We start from the raw sequence: 16532 nt of genomic DNA on the forward strand, positions 1-16532 counted from the left end.
GGCTGTGGGTGAGTCCAGGCCTCACATCAAAACCACTCTCACAGCCAAACTCAGCTCGGCACTGACAGCCCCACTGCTCGGTTCTGCTGTCATTTTGGATCCTTCAGGAGATGAAAAAATACTCACATGCAAAGCTGCAAACTGCTTGCAGTTCACCTGTCTAAGCTGGTAGGAAAACCAGAATATTCTGCTTATGACACATCCTTTTAAGAGGGAAATATTTAGCAGGTGGATTAAGGCGCTGAAGCGTGAGCACCATTAGCCACACTTGCTAAAAGAAAGAAAAAACAGGTATAGTAAGGCAAAAATCCTGTATTATGTAAAATATTTCCTGACCATCCTACCTCAGCCACACAGTAGAGAATCTAATCCTATTAAAATTCCTCCCATGTCCTTCTAGCCTCATAAGAGCCTCTAGCTTTATATACCTCTTATGAATAGTTCTCCAACAACTTATATTGCCTGGATAAGTTTAAGTTTTTCTTTCTTTTCTAATTTTTTTACTATGTGATTATTTTTAAATAGAGGGCTCTTTGTACATTAATGACATTACAGAGCTGATGAGTAGTTTGATTTACATGAAGTAAAATGGGGAAAATTGCATGAGTAAGACAAGCTAATGAAGCATTGAAGAAAGAAAATGTTACTATGCTGTCACAAAAAAAAAGGTACAGCAAAAAATCTCTATAGGCTGACAAGAAACCAGACAAGTAGACTTTCTGAGTAATAGATTTACCAGCAGTTGTAAGTCATCTTTAGTTTTGATAACATCTTCACTGGGAATGGGCCTGAACCAAACTTTTATGTTTGAATAGCTTAGGACTGGGGGGATGTGGCTAAAAAGGAACTTGCAAGTGTGTTGCTGCTGGTTTAATGGATTGACTGAAAATTCTGAGCCAAATGAGTCTTAGCTGTTATGTTCAGCAGTAGTTTTAGGTGTTCTTTTTCAGTGGAAGCTTTGGGCTTATTCACTTACTGGAGTAGTGAGTTGTTAACTGCTCAGGCGTATTTGTCTTGTTTGCAAAAAGCAGTGGAGAGTGGGAAATCTATGGACCTTGACTTAATTTCCCTGGAGTTGAAATGATAGTGGTTTTTTTTTCTTCCTTTGCTTCTAGAATATTCAGGCTGTAGATCTTGGTCCCTACAATTTCTTACATTATTGGAACAGATGAAAAACCTGGTGTGAAACACCCCCCACCCCCCAAAAAAGGAAAACCACATTTAAAATTATTTGCTTTGAAACAGGACCAATACTAAAAACTAGTTTGTAGGACAAAACTCAACCCCTCTGAGGTTTATACCTTAAGGGGAAACACTTCAGGGTTGGATATGCTAGCTTGCACTAATGCCCAAAGGCTATGATCCAAAACTGTAATTTATTCTGCCTGATGGAAGCCTGCAGGTGTGGCTTTGTCTTTCTGTCCCAGGCCAGAGGCTTCTGTACACCTGTCAGAGCTGTGTTTCTCCCAGATAGTGCATTCATCTGTGTGTGTGCCTCCTGCATCCCAAATGAATGTGTTGGGTGATATTAGCAAGCATTTCCAAGATGCCCAGCCCTGCAGCATGTGTGTGCCAGGCTTGCAGGATAAATTGGTCGAGTGAGTGCCTTGGGATTTGCTGTCTTCTAGGCCAGATTTTTGATTTTTGACCCCTGTGAGACTGCCAGTAGATCAGACAGCAGGGATTAGTGCTGGACACCTGGGTGGTATTTCTGCATTCGGCCTTTTGGCAGCACTAGCAATGGCTCTGGGACCCAGGCTCACAGGCTCTAGACATTGTTTTCTCCTCTCTGACTCACTGGCTGTGCTCTAACACCCTGCTGGGGCCACCAGACAGCCTCAGTCAGGGATGCTGGTCTGGCTGACTTGTTCCTCTCCCATAGCCACCAGCCTGTCCCAGACTGACTGAGGAGTGCAGGCACTGGTTGCAATGTCCCTCGGGCTCCTCCTAAGTGCCCAGCAGACAAACCCTGCCCTGTGCCTGTTGCTTCCTTCTCACTGAGGGGATAGTGGAAAAGGAAGGAAATATTGCACAAAGACTCTAAGGCCAAAAAGTCATCAGCACAAAGATGAGTCCTAGTCCTTGACAAGTTGCACTGCGACCTCTACAAGGTAAAGATTTATGCTTCATGTCACTGAAAACACGTCTCCATATAAAATGGAGAAAGTTCAGAAATGTTTGGCTGCAGACAGGGCATCACTGTCCCCAGTTATTTTCCTTATTAGTGACTTTGCAAGTCAGTTCAACCCTCAACTGAGGTGCTTGTGCTGAGGCCAGCTTATCTGATTGGTTCTTCTCTTCCTTCACACTGGTGAGCAAGAAACTTAGAAGGATCCATCCATATTGTTTCAATTTGCATTCATATACCCATACCATTGATACACATATCCTTTTTGCATTAACTTGTAAGGGAAATGCCAAATTTATTCTGCCTCTTGAAAGTCATTCTTTTTCTCTTATGCCCATCACTGACATTATCTGCTGCTTACTGTATGATTTCTTCTAACTTTTGTTATTTGATTGATAATGCTGAATATTTTAAACTTCTTATCAGCAAATTCCATTTAAAACTGGCTTTTGTTTTTTTAAGTAATGCTATTAATGAAATTATTGTCACATCAGTCTTGAGACCAGTCCTTGAGGAACTCCAAAAATATCCTCTCTAGCCCAAAAGTTCCACTTTGCGCACAGGCCGTTGTCATCTCCCCATTAGTCAGTTCCTTCTGTCCAATTTTGAATAGTGCCTCACATTTTAAATTTGCATTGTCACCACATCCCAGACACTGGAACATGTCACAGCCAAAGTGTGATGAGGGCAGCTGGATCCTGAAGCACCTCCATTTGTTTGATACCTTTTGGCAGCAAGCTCTGCATGCATGTTTCAGACTTGGGAACCTAAGTGTCTAAATCTCAAGTCTTACTTCCTATTCCAACATAAATAGTCTAGGAATGTGAAAGAGATCTTCATCCCTGTCAGAGTTTTAACTGGGTTTATGTGGAATTGCTGTAGCCCTAGCTGGTGTGTTGCTCTATGCACTGATCACTGTGGGCTGCTCCATGGTCCCATTCAGACAACGTCCATTTAAGTTATTTTCTCTGACTTTCCCACAATCTGACTTCCTGCCCACCTCTTTTGGCTTCTGAAGAAATTTTTGCTTTGCTTTCACCCTCCAAGAGTGACCCTCTTACAAAAGATTGGCAGTCAAACTGAGAGTAAGACATTCATATGAAGTCAGTAAAGAGGTGATCTTTTGAAAGTCAGGTCTTCTTCAAAGATCAAAGAGTTACACTGAAACCACTGAAAACGTCAGTGTGAATTGACTTCATCTGGCTTTTTATATAGGACTTTTTCTATATTGAACCCATTAAGTGACTGAACTCAGTGCCAAATCATTGCCTGACTGAAACAATTTTCAATTCTAAGATTTATACCAGAAGAGGTTCTGGGAATATAAACTTCTGTAATCTAATTCTTAACGAAAGTAAAATGACGTAGCTCCTTACTTCAGTGAAGCTTTGTTATTTCATACCAGCTGAAATTTTAGGTCATTAATTTAATTTTTTTCTTTGCCCCACTCCTCCCACCTTAAAAGTTCCAGTAAGTCCTCTCCCTGAAGAATCATATGGACCTGGTAGGTCACAGAATTTTATAGAGTTTCACTCAGATATTTATGGCTGGGAGAAAGGTTAGTCAAATATTTGTTAGAGGAATGCCGTATCTCCTGTGCAGAGTGACTGATTGGCATCAAGAGTCTTATCTCCCCTATATCACGGAAGAGTGCACCAGGCTCAATTGTCAATGAAAGTAGAATAAAAGGAAGACACTGTTGCTTTGACTGCATCAGTGAAAGCCTAATGAAAAGCTTGTTCAGAGTCAGAAGAATAACAAAGAGTAAAAAATGTTAACGTGGTGGAAATGGAAAAGCAGGTTGTGGTGCATTGCAGGATAAAAAAATCTACTAATAAGAAGAGTCAATGGATTTAGGATAAGTAAAGCACTGGACAATTTTATCCTACTGGGCGGGAGACATCTACTCTCAATGCAGGGGCTTTGAAACTGAAACATGAAATTTGCCCCAGCCAAGACCATGACCAGATACTGATCAAGAAAACAAAATAAACTAAGTTCTATGAGAAAAATGACAGACACAATTGGGGTGGAGGGACAGAAGAAGACTATGTGGGTGTGTGAATTTCTAAATCTACTGTATACTTCCTCCTATGGTTATGTTCCCTAACAGTGGCAACTTTTTCATAAGTTAGAACTTCCATGGTGGTAGGCATTATACTAAATACATTGAGATTAGCAGCAGTCTCAAATTAAAAATGTTATATTTTTTATTTCTCTACTTGCATTTCTGTATAATTTTCATTGTGCTCTGATATTTAGTAGCCCTCTTCCTCAGGCTTGATTTTTCTCATTTCCACTTAGAGTTAATTTGATTTTATTAGTGAAAACCAGTTTATTTTTCTTTTCTCCATCTTGAATATCATCTCTGCTTTTAACAGCAGTTGTAATTTTAACAAACCCCTTCCCTGTCATTGAATATTTGATTTATTGGGAAAGAGCAAATGTATTGACACCATTTCCTCTAAATTAGTACTGAAAAATGAATCAAACACTGGGTGTTTCTCAATTGAAAATGATGAGATAATTGATGTCTGATCAGAAAATGCAGTCACACTGTGGAAGTCATCAATGGGTTAATGAAAATGAGCGTGTTACACTGTTTTAGGCTCCCTTGCAAAAATGAACCATTTAATTACAAGACAGAGTAGATGTTTTTTTATTTACAACATGTATGATGGCATCAAAGCCTCTAGGTGCTAGAGAAACATCTCTGATGCTCACAGAAACCGAAGCTTTCATTTTCCATAGCCATACCTATGATAAAATATTCAGTGCTGGACACTTGTTCTGTCAAAACAGTGCTGGCAAACAGAAAGTCCATCAAGAAAGTATGAGGCCAAGTTCAGAAAAAACATCCTGAGTTCTGGGAACTAGAATAGGCAGATAAATCATATGAGGTTTCCATAGCTGGAGGCACCTGAGAAACTACCTTTTGTTCCTCCAACTCACATTTATGTGTAGCTACATGGATTGGAAGAAGCCTTTGATACTGACCAGAACAGAAATCCATGTATTTATTGTATTTACATGAGCTTGAACTCGCATCTTGACCTCACATATAAAGTTTTTTGCCTTTGCTGTCTCTAGCAGCAAAGTTTTGAAGTATTATCCATAGGATGATGAAGTGGAGCTTGGGTATAAGCATATGAATGTCGCCCTGATTCTTAAGATTTTCTAAAGCCTTCTGAGTTTACATTCTGTTAGAAAACTTTCTCACAAAACTTTCTGTAAACAACATATTGTTTTGAATTCCTTCATAGAGGTGGAGAAACTTGATGTACTAGTAGTTTGTCCAATGTCATTGGAGAGGTGGCACCTTCACCCTCCAATCCACTGTCGCCTTTGAAAAAGTATAAATGCCGGAGTCAGAAAATAAACGATCTCTTTTTCACCTTTGCAATAGCAGCAGCTCACGTCGTGCTTTCACGTGTCCTATAGTGACATCTGAAAATCACAGATTTGCAGGAAAACTTATTGGAACTATCCAAGAGCTAAATGTAGCAGTGTAGTAATGCCATTCAAAGAACAACAGGGTAACTACAGGACAAACATCAAAATCTATTATTGGACTAGTACAAACTCCCCAAAGAGCTGGTGTAGCCCCCACTGCATGAGAATTTTAAAAGGAGAGAAGACAAAACACTCAGAAACACAGTGTAGAAAGTGTCTTCTGTGATGGACTGGATGACCTTGCTGCTTTTTTGTTCTGCTTGTCTTAATGTTTGAACAACAGTGCAGTGAACCAGTCACTACTTCTCAAACACACTTCTGAAGATACAAGAATCCAGGAGTGTCCACTTGCTTTATGGTTCTCATCCCTACTCTGTTAAGCTGCACTTAGACCAAACGAGAGATGTTTCTCAGCCATTGCAGTACCAGGTACTTATGAATATCCTGTTGAAACTTAGGACTGGTTTTCCCTCTTGAATCCAATAATGACCCAAGTTTCTTACAGATGAAGGGAAAGGACACCCAGCCTCTCTGTGTTATTCAGAGAACCACGAAGGTGATGCTCGTTACTCCTTTATGATCTGATATATTCTAATGTCAGAAAAAAAAAAAAAAAAAAAAAAAAAAAAAAACCCAAACCATTATCAGAAATGGGTGGGGAGCCCAGGCAAAATGGCATGCTGCACATGACTCTTGAATATTGCAAGTGCTAAATATTTGGAAGGATTTTTCTCCCTTGCAACCTCAATCTCATAAAAGTCAGGCATTTTAAATATAGTAGTAATTAATTCAATGTTCCTCTCTAGGTAGCAGAAGGAGTGGTTCTCAGAGGGTCACTGGTCCTGCCCAGGAGTGTTACCTTCTCTTTCAATTGAGTACAGAGCCTAGAAAACTGCCTTAGGTTTGTTGGATGGTTGCCTCTTAGGATGGTTGCCTCTTAGATTGCTAATCTCAGATAAAATGAATCCTGCCCACCATGATTAATTTCTTACTGCGTGAATGACTTTCTTCACTTGGATTCCACAGACAGCATTTTTTATTTTCTTGAATTTTTTTGAGCTAAAGCTAAAACTATTATTCTGTCCTACCTTGATCACACTTCATACATGTGCATGCATGAGGTCTATGGATATTATCTTATTCATAAAGAAATGCTACAGTCCCATCCAAAATTATACATATTAAGGATCATAAAATATCCTGAGCTGGAAGGGACCCACAAGGATCATGGAAGAAAAAACTCTTACATGCATGTATTTGCAACTTGCAAGCTACTTATGAGATGGTATGAAGCAAGATCTGAAGAAAAAAAGGAACTGCTAGAGCACATTTCTATTTAATATAAAGGAAGTATGAAGCTGCACTGGGGTGCCAGCAGTCTGACCTCTGGCCACCCTTCAGCAGAAAAGTAGAGCCAGTTGGCCATGTTTCCACAGCAAGCATCATCTCTTTGACTGCAATCATGCCATATCAATTCCATGCCATTTGCAGACCTCCCAAAGGCTGCAGGTCTGATCTCCAAGGTACACACAGCCTATACAGTTTTTATGCCACCGGAGTCATTGGAAACTGAGTGTTTTGGAGAACATGCTTTATTAATGTATTTCCATAGAAAAGTTCAGCAAAACAGGATTATCAACCTCTGTATCTCACCTGTGCCAAATCCCCCAAACCAGATGGCAATGGCAACAATTCAACATCCAGTTTATGCTGCACACTTGATGCAGTTTTTCCAACACTTTACACCTGGTACCTTGTGTATGCTGCAGGTATTCATTGTCACCTTGAAGAATCCTTGGCCATGTTCCCGGGTGATGAGATGGTAGGTTTTGTGAAGGAATTTTGAAATGGTCTTTTTCACATTATGTTGCTGAAAGATCCATCCTAGAGAAAGAGGGAAAACGTGCTTGTGAATGATACAGCTGAGCTGTTGATAAGGGCTTTGTAAAGCTCAGCAACAGATGACTATGGATGTGTGAATGACAACTGTTGGCAATTCCTCTACGTTGGATAGTAGTAAATCCTGCAGCCCCTGCAATTCTATCTTGGCTTCCCATGGAGATTTCAGTTTCTGTATTTGTGTGTGGCCATTGGTTTGATGCAGTGCATATGGGAGAGGACGTTATTTAGCTGTACAGTCAATTCACCATTATCCATGGGTGGATTTTGCCTATAAGCTATGCAGTAGGTGTTGAGAGATCCAAATCTGAACCACCCAAGCCGTCATTTCCAAGTGCAAACACAGTGCCACGTGCATGTGCCTATGCTGCCCTCAGAGCCAGTGCTGGTCTCAAAATAATGTTGCTATACTTCCAATTTACATGGCACTGAGCCTGTTGATAAGCCCCATTGCTTTGAATTAGATCCTGAGGTCCCTATCCAGCACTGGTTCATAAGCAGCAGAAGTGTGTGGAAACCACCCTGTGGCAGTCAGAGGTTTTATGTACCCCTTGCTGAATGTGGGGGTGGTCCCACAGGGCCACCATGGGAAGCTTTGTCCATCACCCCCAGAGCTTGCTTCCCAAAAAGCAGCTTGTTATGATTCAGTGCTTCATGTTGTACCTCCACTGAAGTTCTTCTTTTGCACCATGTTGGATTGGAGGTCTCTGCAATGGTAAGGATTGTGACACTTGAACCACTCCTGCCAGCATCATTACCCAGGCTTTTCTTTCACCCAGGATATCCCTGCATTATCATTATGTTGCCAATTTCTCACAATCCTCCTATGTGCTACATTACTGAGTGTCCTGTAGGACAGGAGGGGATGTACAGCTAAAGCATTTCCATTTATACTATGCCTCCTGTGCATGGGCAAATCTCTGAAGGGTCCTTACCACCAATTGATCTCTTTGCCTTAAGATGTATTGTGCAGTTAAGGAGTGCAGGCCTGAAAGGGGTCTCTTGTGGGTAGGCAATCACATTATATAATCCCTTTTATGAACTGATTAAACCCAGATTTAAAGTGGTTAATATGTTTTATGCCCAAATGTTCTCACATGAAGCTTTTTCTAGTAAACTACTGCCCTAATGTTTAGAGGTTCTGCAGTCTTTCATCAAAATCAGTTTACACTCATTCATTTTTGGAAATACAAGCAGATTTTGCACTAGACATTGTGCAAACCAGCAAGACCACAGGGACCTTGTTTGAACTGCCTGTAATGTTGAGGTTGCAGGGACTCTGCTATTTTTTTCTGTTGAGTAAGCAGAAGGCAGCCTATAGCTGAGCTCAGATCTTTGAATAACAAAAAACAATAACCCTTTAATTTTTTACCTTTTTTAAATTACATGAAGACACTATGATTATTCAAGAAAGTAGATCTGCTGAGTAAGTTGTCACCTTCACAAAGCAACCTGGGCTGAGTGATTTGCTGCAGTCAGAAAAAGTCTCTATCAGTCATATGTCTATGTCAGTCATTCTGCTTATTTATTCTGACCACTTAAGTACCTGTGCACCTTGAAAATTACAGAGAAAATGAAGCATGTCCTGTCTGCTGGTTTTTGTTTTGGGAACCTTTGCTGAAGACTGAATGAGATCCTGGCTGTTACCATTACCAGGATCCTTCACTGATGGCAATGGGTACTAGGTCAATGCCTTGGTGATTCAGATTTCCATAACTATATCCTTCATAAATTTTACCAAAATGGGACACACCAGCTCACACAGGGAGGTCACAAACTCTTTTTGTTTCAAGGTACTAAAACAAAAGTGTGGGGAGAAGTTTTACTGCAAAACTCTGTTCAGTCATGGGAGAATCAAACAGGATGCAAAATGTGTAAAGGGAATAATGATGGTGGCAGGTACTAAATTTCCTCCAAATGTAGTGCACATGACTGGAGGGCCATGAATAAACACTGGGAGAGGATGTAGAGCTCCTTTCTCAATCCCCTTTTGTTCTTTTGGAATGATGGCTGCCTAATATGCTCTAGACATGAAACATTTTGATTCTGTCTGTGGTAGGATAGTGCTAAAGAGGGATGAAGGAGAGGAAGGGACGTGTGATGCTGTAGAGGAAAGTGAGGTAATATTGTGACCACAAGGTCATCCCTATCTGTCTGCTCTGCTTTGGAGGTCTGCTCCCATCACAGTGGTGACAACCATGCAATCCATTTCCCAGGACACAGAGATGAGGATTTGCCCAGCGAAATCCTCAGTCTGTTCAGTTCTTTAGGTAAACAAATTCACTGATATTTAGAAATTTTCATTTCACTCAACTAAAATATCCAGGTAGGAGAAAATCTAAACATGATCTCTAGGAAACAGAGGCTGTTTCAAAACATTGCTTCTGGAATCGTAAAGGCTGTCAGTAAAATAAGATAGGTAAATGTAGCACATTTGTCAGGAGATTTAAAACAAACACCAGCTAGATGCTGCCATTTTAAAGCTAAGAGTGAAAATTATTTACAGAAGCAATGTTTGGTTGTAAGTGACTTAAAAACATGTTACCCATTCCACTATAAATGGAGGTTGTTTCTTGATCTCAACTGCTTTTATTTAATTTCACTTAAAATAATCTCAGCATAGAGCTTTTTCTCGTGCTTTCACTTTAACCTTTTTTTTTTCCACTGGCCATTTGGTTACCAATCACTTTGACAAATTCTATCTTGCTAAGAGATAGGCAATATATTTTTCTCCCTCAGAATTCTCCCTTTTTTCTCTCCCCTACAGAATTCTACTTGCCAGAATTTCATCCATTCATTAATACATACACTGAGTACTGAAATATTATAAGCAGGTTTAGCTTCAGTGATTTCAGGGAAGGCACACCCATAGATTCCCCTTCACAAGATAGCCTTTATATGGGAGAAATGGGCCATTCTTTTAAGATAGAAAGGGCCATTGTCCTGTCTTTGAAATATCTCCTGTTTGGTACTCGTGAAGATAAATTTGAGTCTTTCCTTAAATTACTTTTCACTCTGAACTGATGTGACATTTATCTCTGCTAGAGTGTTGACTATATGAAAAGCTGAAGCTTGTTTAAAGAATGCTGCCAAACAAGAAAGATTGTAATCCATCTAATTACTGAGCTAGGATGTGCCAGTGCTGCAAACTTCAATTACCACCATTAAAGCATCAATTGAAAGCTTCAGCTGATTCCCAGAGAGTCAGACACTTCCAGACATTTCATGCATTATACAGATGTTTTGCTGCTCCTTCAGTCACTAATGGTTTGCTATTTTGAACATTTGGGACTCCTGTAACATGAGAAGTAAGCTCCAGATGTAGAGAGATTTCAAGTGAATTCTTCTGCTTTAAACCACATTTGGTCAATTGTTCCCCCAGTAGGAACTGATGACCTCATGCTGGTGCCTTTTATTTTCCCCAAGTGTTATAAGATAAATTTGCCCACAGGGTTACTTACAATTCCTGAGAATCCACATTTCCATGGATATCAAAAGCCCACTACTACAGTGAGGTCCCTGGAACAGAATTCTGTAGGCACACAGATCCCTTTGTAGCCTCAGCTGCTAATTCTTTATATGTCAGTGTTGCTGTCCACACATTTAAAGAATAGCTCCAAAATAGCAAAAAAGACCCTCATGTTTTGAGCAAAGCTCTGGAAATTTTGTGGGCAACACCTTTTGCGATTAGCTCCCCCTTGTTTCACTTTGACGTAATTGTTAATAACTCAGTTTGATGGATTCCCTTCTGGCAATGTGCTCCAAAAATCAAAGGAAAAAATAGTTCTGGAGTCTAGCCTTAAAAAAAAAAAAAAAAAAAAAAAAAAAAAAAAAAAGCAAAACTTTAATAGCTGAGCATTGAGGGAAGTTTCAAAATTAAAAGTCAATTTGAATCAAAGAGTCAAATAATTTTATTTTGGAGACATCGAGACAAAACTGTTCTATTTCCAAAACTGTCTCTTTTCAGATGCAAATCATCTAAGAGAGGTCACAGAAGTCACTGCTTCTGTGTCACTTACGTTGCTTATATTTGCCAAGGGCAAAATTTGCACCTGTGCAGAACAGCCAGCTCCAGAGTTAAATCAGCATTTGTGGGCTGCCCAGTGATTTTGGGCACTGCTGATTTGTACCCAGCTCTCCAGAGAATATCCCTCAGGAAGATTACACTGCCTGGAAAATCGATGTGGCTGCAGGCTGAGGCCCTCAATCTAAAATGCTGTGTGGAACTTTTGTGCTTAATATTTTCTCCTTTAAGAACAAAATTATTTTCACTGACAGCCAATTAGCAGCTGTCTTCTGTACCTATGTAGTTAATCCCCACTCAGTCTAATCTTTAACTGATTTTTCCAGGAGGGCTCCTTAAATAAATGCCAGTGCTTCTGAGGACATACTAAAAGAATGTGAACTTTATTTTTACTAGGGTCTGGAAATTGGGAGTTTGTGGCCACAATTATCAGATATTTCTGCTTGCCAGTGCATCTTACTATGTCTTCCAGGTACTGCTGAAATGGATTCAGAAGATAAAGGGAAAACACTCCCACCTATGAGGAGAGATTTCAAGTGTAGATGTTTCATGTCATGAACAGCTTTTACTTTTGGGCAGTGGTCCAAAGCAACAAGAAAGGCTAAAACACATAAGGCTGCCAGGAAGTAATTGTCTGTCGGTCTCTGAGTGATTTCATGAGGTGCTCACACAAGACCAATTAGGAGAAACTGCAAGAGTGAACACCCTGGTGTTCTGCACAAGGACATTGGTAAAGGTATATAAAAACTAGAACTGGTTCCCCAAAGGGGTGGTAGGTGCCCCATCCCTGGAAAACATTCCAAGCCGGGTTGGATGGGGCTCTGAGTGACCTGATTGAAGATGTCCCTGCTCATTGCAGTGGGATTGGACTCGATGACCTTTAGTGGTCCCTTCCAATACAAACCATTCTGTGATTCAATGGAAGGATGAAGCCCAGAGACTTCAGAAATACTGTGTATAATTAGCTATTCCACAGATAATGCCACACAAGGCATGATGACGCATTTTCATTCAATCTTTCAATTTATGGTAGCTGAAAATATAAAAATAAGAAATGGTAGAGGGAAGCATGCCCAACAGCTCTGTAAATGTTCTAATAATATCTAAATAAAAATGGCAGCCACTTCTGGCAAAGAAGGGACCGCTAGCAACTGAGGTTACATCACAGAAGAAACAGATTGAAACTACTGCCTGGTACATGGGTCATTCATGTTTTTAATGACAGATGGTGGAAGAATTGCCCCAAGAAGAAATGGGTATTGACAGCAGTTGAGGAAATGTAATGCCTTTTAAATACAGAAATGCAAGAGCAGCTCCACAGCCAAGATCCAGGTATTCCAGGACTTCCATCTCTGACACCAATTTGCTGTAAATGTTTAAAGACGAGTTATAAAAATGAATCAAGCCTCCAGTTTCATTTTCCCCAGCATCTCCTTCCAGCAACATGTGTTAAAGGAGGTGTATATTTATTTTTCATAGTTGCTAATGGATTTTCATTCAATACACTTTTTAAATGGCTTTTTAAATACATCTAAACTTCTGGCACCTACAATATCCTGTAGCAATGGGTTCCATTTGTTTAGGTATGCATCACATAAAAGGTACTTCCTTTTGGATTAAATTCTCTACTGATAACTCATTGCTTGCTTTCTAGTTCTTGTTTTAGAGGAAAAAAAATGAATAATTGTTCCCTACTTGTCTGCTGCTTGCCACTCAAGGTTTCATGCATTGTCCTAAATATAAAAAGAATAAAAATTATGCAGTCAGCTTTGAGATACATATGGGAAGAAATTCAATGGTTGTTTTAATTCATCCTTCTGACAATGAAAGAAAGAGTAATTACAAGGTCTTGTATGCTCAGCAGCCTAACTGAGGACAGACAACTTGTGAAGTTTTCTGGAAGATCTTCCTGATGTTGAAAGGGTAGCACTGCAACTGCTATAGGGTTCAAAAATTGAAATAGTGCTAAACATCAGTGTAGGGAATTATGGGTCCTTCCTGTAGTCATGGTGGTGAACTCTAGTCTCTGTTGTGACCATGGTGTTCTTCCACTTGCTGCAAAGATCAGGACTAAAAATATGTTTGCCCTATTGCGTCTAACACAAGAGCATCCAAACCCTGTGGATCTTTCTAGTAAGTCAGAATTTAGAACGTGTGTTTTAGGAAACTCCTTGTTTTTCTGCTCTACCCTGTTGGCACCTCTGAGTTAGCTTGAGTAAGTCTGGTTCACACACTCAAGTGACGTAGATATTGTGACATGGGTATTTATTCTGCTCAGGCCAGGCTGAATCCTGAAGTTAATTCTGTGCTTTGTGTCTCTGTGACGAGTAATGACTGCAGCTGAGACATACCTCGTGAGTAATCTGGGAACCATGTTCCTGCCTATGGAAGAGAAAGTGCAAGTGTTGGCAAGAGAAAAAAGTAGCCTGTGTAGGAAGGAGGCAGCTCTTCTTGTGGGTGTATCAACAAATGCTAAATTGTTAAGTCCCTGGATAGGCATCACTTCAAAGAACCTATGGGTACTGCAGAAAATTATACAAGCTATATGCATCTTGCAAATTTTAATCCAAAGGGCAGGGTGATGTTCTAAGATAATGACCGTGTAAGGACTCGAGGCAAAGAAAATCTTGGTCTGATAGAGTTAAAACTAGAAATGATCCATGGGACAGAGAAGGATGTAAAAACATTGAAAAAAGTGATCTGTTTTCATACTTAGGCCTTAAGTCTAGCCAGCTTCAGGCATGCAGGATCAGTCAAACTTTGTAGAGCAGAAAGAACCAATGTCATCTTCAAAAGTTGTTTCTGTCTTCTGTTGACAAAAAGGGGATGTCAAAAATATGAACTGAGTACACTGGAACAATCAGTTCCCAACAATCAGAAAATACTTTCAGGTGTGAAATGTTTTTCTGGGTTCACATTTTCATTTATAGAAGTTGCTTCTCAAGCGCTCTGGGACAGGTGCAATTCAATAAACTGATCTCAGAGGCTTGTCTCTATGCCCTGTGTTGAGGCAGCCTGTAAGCACCTCGATGGTTGAAGGCCCCTTATCTTCTGTGGATTTCTTAAAGGTATCACTGTGCTACCAGTGTTAGGAGTATTCTGAGGATTGCAGGATTTTTTTTTTTTTGCTTGTATCTTCAGTCTTCAGGACCACATATCCACTACAAAGAACAAAAGGCATTAGGATTGTACTGATATCTGAGGCCCTGCTTTTTCCGCTGATCTCAAGCTTGTCAGTATCTGACTTTGCTGGAGGAAAGAGAAAAGTGAATGCTTGTAAGTGGCTCATAATGGGCAAAACTACATAAATGGAAAAAGTATTTTCAGTAACACTGGCTTGTAGCTCATGAGAAGGACCCCAGAAATCTATTTTATTTCTAAAATCTCTGAATGGTTGCTGCAATTTCTGTGTATTCCTAACATTATCAGAAGAGAGTTTCCCTGCACTTAATGGCAGGGGTGGCTTTCTGAGAGGCTCTTAACTGGTGGGAACTTTTACAAGCTTATTGCTTTGTTGAAGATTCCTCTGCTTAAATATAATAAAAGGATAATGAACAATTGTTGTCTCTTAGACTATGTGGAGGTTTGTGTAAGCAGGTTTACTCATTTTACTCTGTTAGTTTTAAGGCTTGTGTGTCTCTTCGAGGGGTTGTGATCTGTTTGCATGGGGTTCACAGCAGAGCATTCACACTTCTGTAAAACCGTGTGCTCTGCTTCAAGAGTACTCCAGAGTTATTATTAACAATGAAAGTTAAAAAAAAACCAAACAAAAAAAACCAGAAAAAAACCACCTCAGAGCAAGTCATTAAGAAAACCAATTCATTGAGTAAAAAAAAAAATTATCTTTGGAAAAGGAAACAGTCAATATAACTGCAAACTACCGGTCTGACCACTCATTTTTCATTCTTACAACCACAGAACATACAAGAAAAAAAATCCCCAGACTCAGAGATTAAAGAGAACTCAGACTGATGGCTTATTTAAATGAAGTCTCTCAAACTGTTTAAGGCTGAAAATCACACCTGGACTGAGAGCCTGGCACAGAGATGAAGGGCTGGGTCTGGTAACAGGCATAAGGCTCTGCAATTCCCTGGTTTTAGGTCATGGACTAGACTTTAAATTTGAGCAACCATTTACCTCTGAGGATGTGCTGAGCACCCTCTGAACATGTTCCACGGATCAGACTCCTGGGCTGGGGACAGCCCTGACTCTGCAGAGTGTGAATCCAGCCTGGGACTGGTGCCTGCAGAAAAGTTAACACATGTGTGCCACAGATATTTTGAAGAAAGGTAAGGAAAGGAGAGCACGGGGCTGCTGCTCTCAGTCTGGGAATTTGGCACTGATATACAGCTTCAGTCAGAGTCAGTTTGATTCCTAAATCCTGAACTGCTTCTAGGTGGCCAGCAATGATTCAATGCCAATGCTCAAACCATTAAAAATTGTCTGAGGTCTTAACTTATGTCCTTGGCTGTCCTTCAGGGGATTTGCTCATGGTGTACTTTGGTGACTAACTTGTAAATCAGCCTGGTCCTGGCCCCCCATCCAGTGCCGAGCAACTCCATGCTTACAGTAATAAACTCACCACAGAGGGCTGAAATCTGCTGGCAGATGCACCCCTACTAGACAGGATACCTCATTAGCTTCATCTGGGGCTGCTCCTGATTTGCATTGGTTTAACAGAATAACAGACTTTGGCTGGAAATGGACGGGAGCAGCAAATCAGCCCCAGCGCACACAGCCCTGCTGAGATGGAGGAAGGCTTAGAAAGGCCTTTTCTCATGCTAAAGCAAAACATAAAAGTCCCTCCCACTGCAATCCAGGAGTCACACTGCATCATTGTGTTTCATCTTTCAGTGCTACTATTGCTGATTTTAACGAGGCAAAAGAATCAGGCCCAGTATGATGCTTCCTGGAGCTCTTTGTCCCAAACCACCCTTTGCTGCATGAGCAAGCTGGAAGGTGATGTTACATGTAATGCAGCTAGAAAAAAGGGGCTGCACATTCTTCTGCTGGTACAAAGTCTTGCTC

This window comes from Taeniopygia guttata, chromosome 2, assembly GCF_048771995.1.
Source record: "Taeniopygia guttata chromosome 2, bTaeGut7.mat, whole genome shotgun sequence".
NCBI classification, from domain to species: Eukaryota; Metazoa; Chordata; class Aves; order Passeriformes; family Estrildidae; genus Taeniopygia; species Taeniopygia guttata.